Source organism: Larus michahellis, chromosome 9 (assembly GCF_964199755.1).
Source record: "Larus michahellis chromosome 9, bLarMic1.1, whole genome shotgun sequence".
Taxonomy (NCBI): domain Eukaryota; kingdom Metazoa; phylum Chordata; class Aves; order Charadriiformes; family Laridae; genus Larus; species Larus michahellis.
The window spans coordinates 47243358-47249380 of record NC_133904.1 but is presented as its reverse complement, the minus strand read 5'-3'; positions in this window follow the sequence as shown (position 1 = coordinate 47249380).

Sequence of the window (6023 nt, the reverse complement as noted above, 5' to 3'; positions counted from 1 at the left end):
CCATCGCCCAGCAATTTCCCCAGACGCGCGTTATTAAGGATTTCTTTGTTCCGAGCTTTTACATTTCCCGCAGCCCTCTTGAGCTCCTCAGCACCGGCCACTGAGTACTGCCGCTGGTGGCTCTCACCGGCACAAGAAGCAGGTGGCACTCGAGGAGGGGGTGACCCGTGCTGTGGCCGGAGGGGCAAAGACCCTCCGAGACCCGACAGACCCCTCTGCAGCCCGGGCTCCAGCAGACGCCTGCCTGTGCTGTGTATTTGCAGCTAATAAACAAAGAGACGGGAAGGCAGATGGACTATATATTTGTCGAAGTGCTTTCATGAGAAAACCTTCGGCGGTTCAAATGCTGGGTTGCTGGTTCTGCTTCCGCTGCCCCAGCAGTGCAGCCTTCTGGATAGAGAGGTTTAAAGTCCTCCTGGAGGCATTCCCGTCGTCCAGCAATTTCCCCGGACACGTGTTATTAAGGATTTCTTTGTTCTGAGCTTTTACATTTCCTGCAGCCCTCTTGAGTTCCTGAGCACCGGCCACTTAGTACGGGCGATGCTGGAGCCTTGTTTCTGTGTCACTTAGCACCGGGAAGTGCTCTGCGGGCGCATTTCTATGCGAGAGGATGTGAAAAATGAGGATATGTTTTATGATGTTCCAGTGCAGAGGGGCCCTGCACTGATCACAGAGAGTTATTACGGCTGGAAGGAACTTCTACCAGCTCACCTGCTCCATTTTATCCTCTGCATCAGGCCGGTAAACCATCCTTGTCAGATGTGTACTTAGCCTTATCCTTGAATATCTCTGGGGAAAGCAATTCAGCAGTCTCCCTGAGCAGCTTGTTCCACCGTCTGAACTCTAGTTAGAGTTATAAAGGTTTCCCTAATGTTTAACTTTAATTTTCTCTACTGCAACATAACACCATTATTACTAGTTTGAGCTCCTCGATGGCTCTTTTTCCCCTAAGCCCCCATTTAGCAGAGCCGGGGAAGGAGCTAGATGAGCTGACTTACAGCTCGGTTACGACACAGTTTGAGCCAATTCCATTTAATACGAGTTAAGGTAGGCAGAGTTTATGGGATCATATCAGGTTTTAAACGGTCTTAGGCAATGCTCAGATGTCCTCTTGTGAAATTAGCTGGGTGGTGGAGCCGGTGCCCTGGCTGCCTCTTCCACCCGGCTCGGGGGGACAAGGGGTGAAGTGACCCCCCATTGCAGGGCAGAGGGGGCTGGCAGGCGGGTGGGCTTGCAGGAGGGCCACTGGACTCACAGGCTGGGTGCGGGGAAGAGCGTTGGTGGAGAAATGAGGTCCCAGCAGGGTCTGAGGGTCCTGCCTGGGGGGGTCTCTCCCTTCCTCCCTGTACCATTTCACAGCACCCCTACCCACGGGCATCCACCCTCTCTTCATACCCAGGGACCGGCGTGGAGGGGACGTGAAGGGCACGAGCACCCACACCCTGCTCGGGGAGCGGGGAATTTGCTAAACCCCAGCTCACTGCCCTCAAAAACCACCTTTTCCCAGTCTCCCCAGTCCTGTCTCACCCCAGCGCCGTGGAGGAGGAGGGAAGGGACAGTGGCTGCCAGGCAGGTGGCAGGGCTGCATCTCCCGTGGGAAGGCAGCGCATGTGTCAGACGAGCTGCGAGAGCGTCTGGGCGACGAGCATCAGCGCACAGACTGGGGAGAGGAGACTGGAATGTAAAAAGGAAACGAGTACATGGAAATTCAAAACGCTCCCCAGATGAAAAACAGAGGGGAGAGGGGTTTTTTTTTTGGCAAATGAAGTTGTAAAAAAAAGCTCCTGATTTTCTCCCTCATTTTTAACTTTGCAAATCGCACCAAGCTCTAGTTGGATGGCTGCATCCTCCATCCTCTGCTGAATCCAGCGTGTGTCAGCCTGGAAGAAGCCACCACCCTCCCATCACCGCCGGCAGGATCTGCTCCTCTCCCTGCTCCATCAGGCCAAGCTGCTCCGTTGGGGCACTGGTGGTCCATGTGTCCTGCTGGTCTATGTGTCCTGCTGGAGGAAAGGTCTCACATCCCTTAGGGAGCTCATGGGTGTCCCCTGTCACTGGTGTCACCTTGTTTTCCCACATGCCATTTAATTCTTCTTAACTCTGGTCTCCTGCTCCCATTCCACCATGCTGGTAATTCATATACGCCGCTTTGGCCTTCAGCATTTTGGTTTTTCTCCAGCTCCTTCAGCTGTAGTGGGTGGGTGGCCTCCTTCCCTATTCTCCCCCGCAGCCCTGGGTGTCACGGCTACCCCGCCATCTGAAGGGCTATGGGGGGAGCCCATCACAGGGCTCACCAGGAGACAAGGAAAGTTTCAAGCCCCAAAAGATTAGGCTGCAACCACCTCCGTTGTGTCTCCAGGGCTGGCTGAGATGAATCCAAGCCAGGAGGTCAAGGTAGCAGGTACCTCTTTTGATCTTTGATGCAAATTGTGAGAGAACGGCCATGGGCAGCATCACACGGAGTGGCAGGAGAAGTTGGTCCTTGCTGGGGCGGATGGATGGGATCTCCTGCCAGGGCCATGTGTGGGATGTGCTCCCCAGGCACGTGAGAAACCGATGCTTGGGTGAACATCTCACTTCCATTCAGCAAATCTACGCTTTGGGGGCTTTCCTCACCCATGAATTGTCTGCAGAGTGTGACTTTAATTAAAGTAGTTATTCAAAAATATGTTGGTTTTTTTTTTTTTTTTTTTTTTTTTTTTTACTGAGTGATTGTAGCAAGTAACTTTTATCCATCCAGGGCCCATTTGTAAGCAATTTACCTCAAGAATTTGGCAGTTGAAATTCAAGCAGCTTTACTGGGCGAGTAAGTCACGCTGCGTGTTTCCGCGTCGCCTGTGGATGAACGCGACTTGTTGAGTGAGGTTAGTAGCGCGTATATTTGTGCTTATCGATTGGAAATGTGTTTCCTATGGATATTCTGTAATATTTACTTAAAACTAGCTGTTTCTGCTAAGGCTCCTGGCAGCAAGCACAATTACCCAAATTTTCATGGCTAACAAAGACAAAACAGGACACTGGGCAGGGCCTGAACTGATTGTTTGAGGACTCGAGTACATGCAATATTTGTTTTGTGGTATTTATCTAATTTAGTTTACAATGTGGGATTTTTTTATTTATTTATTTTTAAAGCATGCTCCCCCCAACCTTGTAAAGCTTGTGGTTCTATCCAGGATTCGAGTTACAAACTTTGGCTGTTTTGCTTTAGCCGTGATTTTTTTTTTTTTATAAAAGTGTGGTTAGACTATTTTTGCTTCAGCAAAAGAGTTGGTTTTTCTCCCATTTTTTGCTGATAAATTGCAAATGGATGAAGGAAATTCGCTCAGCCTTTCCCCCGCAGACATTCTCTTTTGGGCGGAGATTAAACATGGGGGATTTCAGTCTAAAATGCAAATGCTTTGGACTTTTATGAGAGTGGGAAAACGGGCCAATTATGAGAGCTGCTTCGTGACTTTATAGGGATGCTACTGGCAGCCAGTGCCACCCTGGGCAGCGCTGGGGGCTGCAGCTCCCGCGGGGGTCGGGAACAGCTCGTCCGGCCACAGCAGCCCATCTTCATCCTCCTCCTGAGACCCTGGCTGGTAGGAGAGATGGTGAGAACCATGTCCTGGAGATGGAGAGCTGGGTTTCCACAGCAGGATCTGCTCCCGTGGGTTATTTAATGTTTGCTGGCTGCAAAGCCTGGGAGAAGAGCTGACTGTGGACCTGTGGGACCCTGGGAGCTCCCCTGGCCCCATAGAGGGAAGCTGGGGGTTGTCTGGGGGTCGGTAGACACGCAGAAGGGACACTGGTCACTCGCCCAGCAGGACAAGAGGCAGCTGCAATTTGGGCATCGCGTCTGGGTTGCCTTAGGAAGGTGGACACAGTTCAGAGCCCGTTGCTGAGGGGCTGCGTGGTGCTGGCATCGAAGCAAGAAGTTAAACGTGACTCAAAACTCTCCCAGATTGTTGAAAGGTGTAAAAAAACCATCTTGGTTATCTTTACCCCCTAATACTCCCTCTCGATCCCGTGCCTGGACCCGTGGTGGGCTGCCTGGACGCTGCCTCTCTGCCAGGATGGGGTTTACCCCGTCTCTCCCTGCCAGGAGGAGCCACCTCGGTGCCGGGCACTGGGGAGGGTGTGGGGTGGCTGCAGGCGCCTTTGGGGAGCCCTCGGATGCTGCTGCTGGGTTTCGGAAGGAGTAGGAGGGGGCTTGCGATGAGAGCTTCTCCGGGGAAATCCCTGCAGAGTCTGACAGCAGATCTGCACTGTGAAAAATTTACACCTCCTGCCGAGAACTCAATTTTCATAGGAGATAATCAAATGTGACCCGTGTAACAGAGTGATATTTTTACAGGATGTTTTTTCTTCTTCGTTTTTTTAAATTTTTTTATTTATTTTTATTTGCTCCTTGCTCTCGATTTCCGTTTGGCGTCTTCAGTGGTTCCCGACGGTTGTATTTTGACAAGGATTCTCAAAGCACTTGTAAACGCTTCCAAGTGAGGATGAGGTGGAACCCACGGCGCCTACCTACAGCTGTTAACAGGACTTGAGGATGAAGTAGGTCAGTCCCAGAGCCCGGCTGCCTGGTTCTGGGAGTGGGGGGGGAGGGGGGCTCGACCCCTTTGCTGCCATCCCGGAGGCCATCGGAGGGAGGTGTGCGGGAGAGGGGAAAGCAGAGGAGAAAGGATGTAAAAGGGTAGAAATGGTGCAGGTATCCACCAAGCATCAGTGGAAAAGCGTGGGATTGGGGAGTTTCGGAAAGGAATGCCAGCAAAGCTGCGAGGGCAATTCTCTTCTTCCACCCACGGGTTCTCTTAAGCCCTCGCCTGTCAATCAGCCCCTTATTTACATGAATACTAAATCCACTTGCAGCTTCTTTAAATAAAACAAGAAGACGCACCTTCCTGTAGCGAAACATATTATAGCAGTTTGTCACAGCATCATCCAGTAGGTATTAATTCCCAAATCATTTTATGACATGTTTTATCATAAGTTATTAAAGAAGGTAGCTGCATTGGGCAATCATTTGATAAACTGAGCCATAATTTAACACGCTCCTCCGTCATATTAGCGAGGAACAAGATTTATTTTCTCAGTGCAACTTTAATTATGGGTAACACAAGCAAGGGATTGAGTCGGCTGAATCCTTAAGGTTAATGATGTCTCCTGCGGAGCACCTTGGGGTAAGGCACGGGATCTTCCCAGAGCTGTTGACTCACCTGCGGTTGGCACGTCTGGCTCCAGGTATGCAATGTGACCTTGAGTTTTGGGCCCCGAAAAGGGGGTTGCGTTCTTCTAGGGAGATTTAGGGCATTCGCAATGCATTGCCAAGGTTGGCCAGCTGCCTGGCTGCGCTCCCCTCGGGGAAGCCGAGTGCTTCTGCCTCCCCTGCACAGGCAGCAGCAGGGACTTTCCAGACCAGGCAAAGAGCGTGTCCCTAAATCCACGCGCGGCTGAATAACCACAAGTTGCCTGACATGTGGTTCCCTTGAAATCTGGTCGCTTTTTTGGCCCATCGGCCCGAGCAAGCTGGGAAAATCTCTGCTCTCACAAAGTCCACAGAAGACATTAATTTTCACGCGGGGCTTGCTCGGGGCTGGTTGCTACAGAAAGCGGCAGCAAGCGTGCTCCGGACCCGCTTCTCCCTGAAGTTGGTGCCCTTCCCTCAGCCTCGGCTCATAGCAGCTGCTTTTAGCGCTTCCCATCACAGCTGCGAATTCTCCAGCATCGCCGCGAACCGGAGGGTCCACCGCCGCTTTCTCAAGACCCGGCCCTCCAGCCTCGGGTGGCTGTTAGGGGACTTGGAAATCACGGGGGAAAAGGGAAAAGAGCGTGGATATCTGCTCCTGCAGCCTGTACTCCCTCGGGGCAGAGCCGGCTGCAAACGCATCCCATCGGGGTGCTGGAACGGAGCGTCAGGGAGGCAGAAAAACCCAAGGAAATGACCCAGGGGCTTCTGAAAAAGCTGAGTATCTCCTCCCATTGGGGGAGTTAATGACCCTCCTGGCGAATATCACTATTAGGCTGGGAACTTGTCAGAA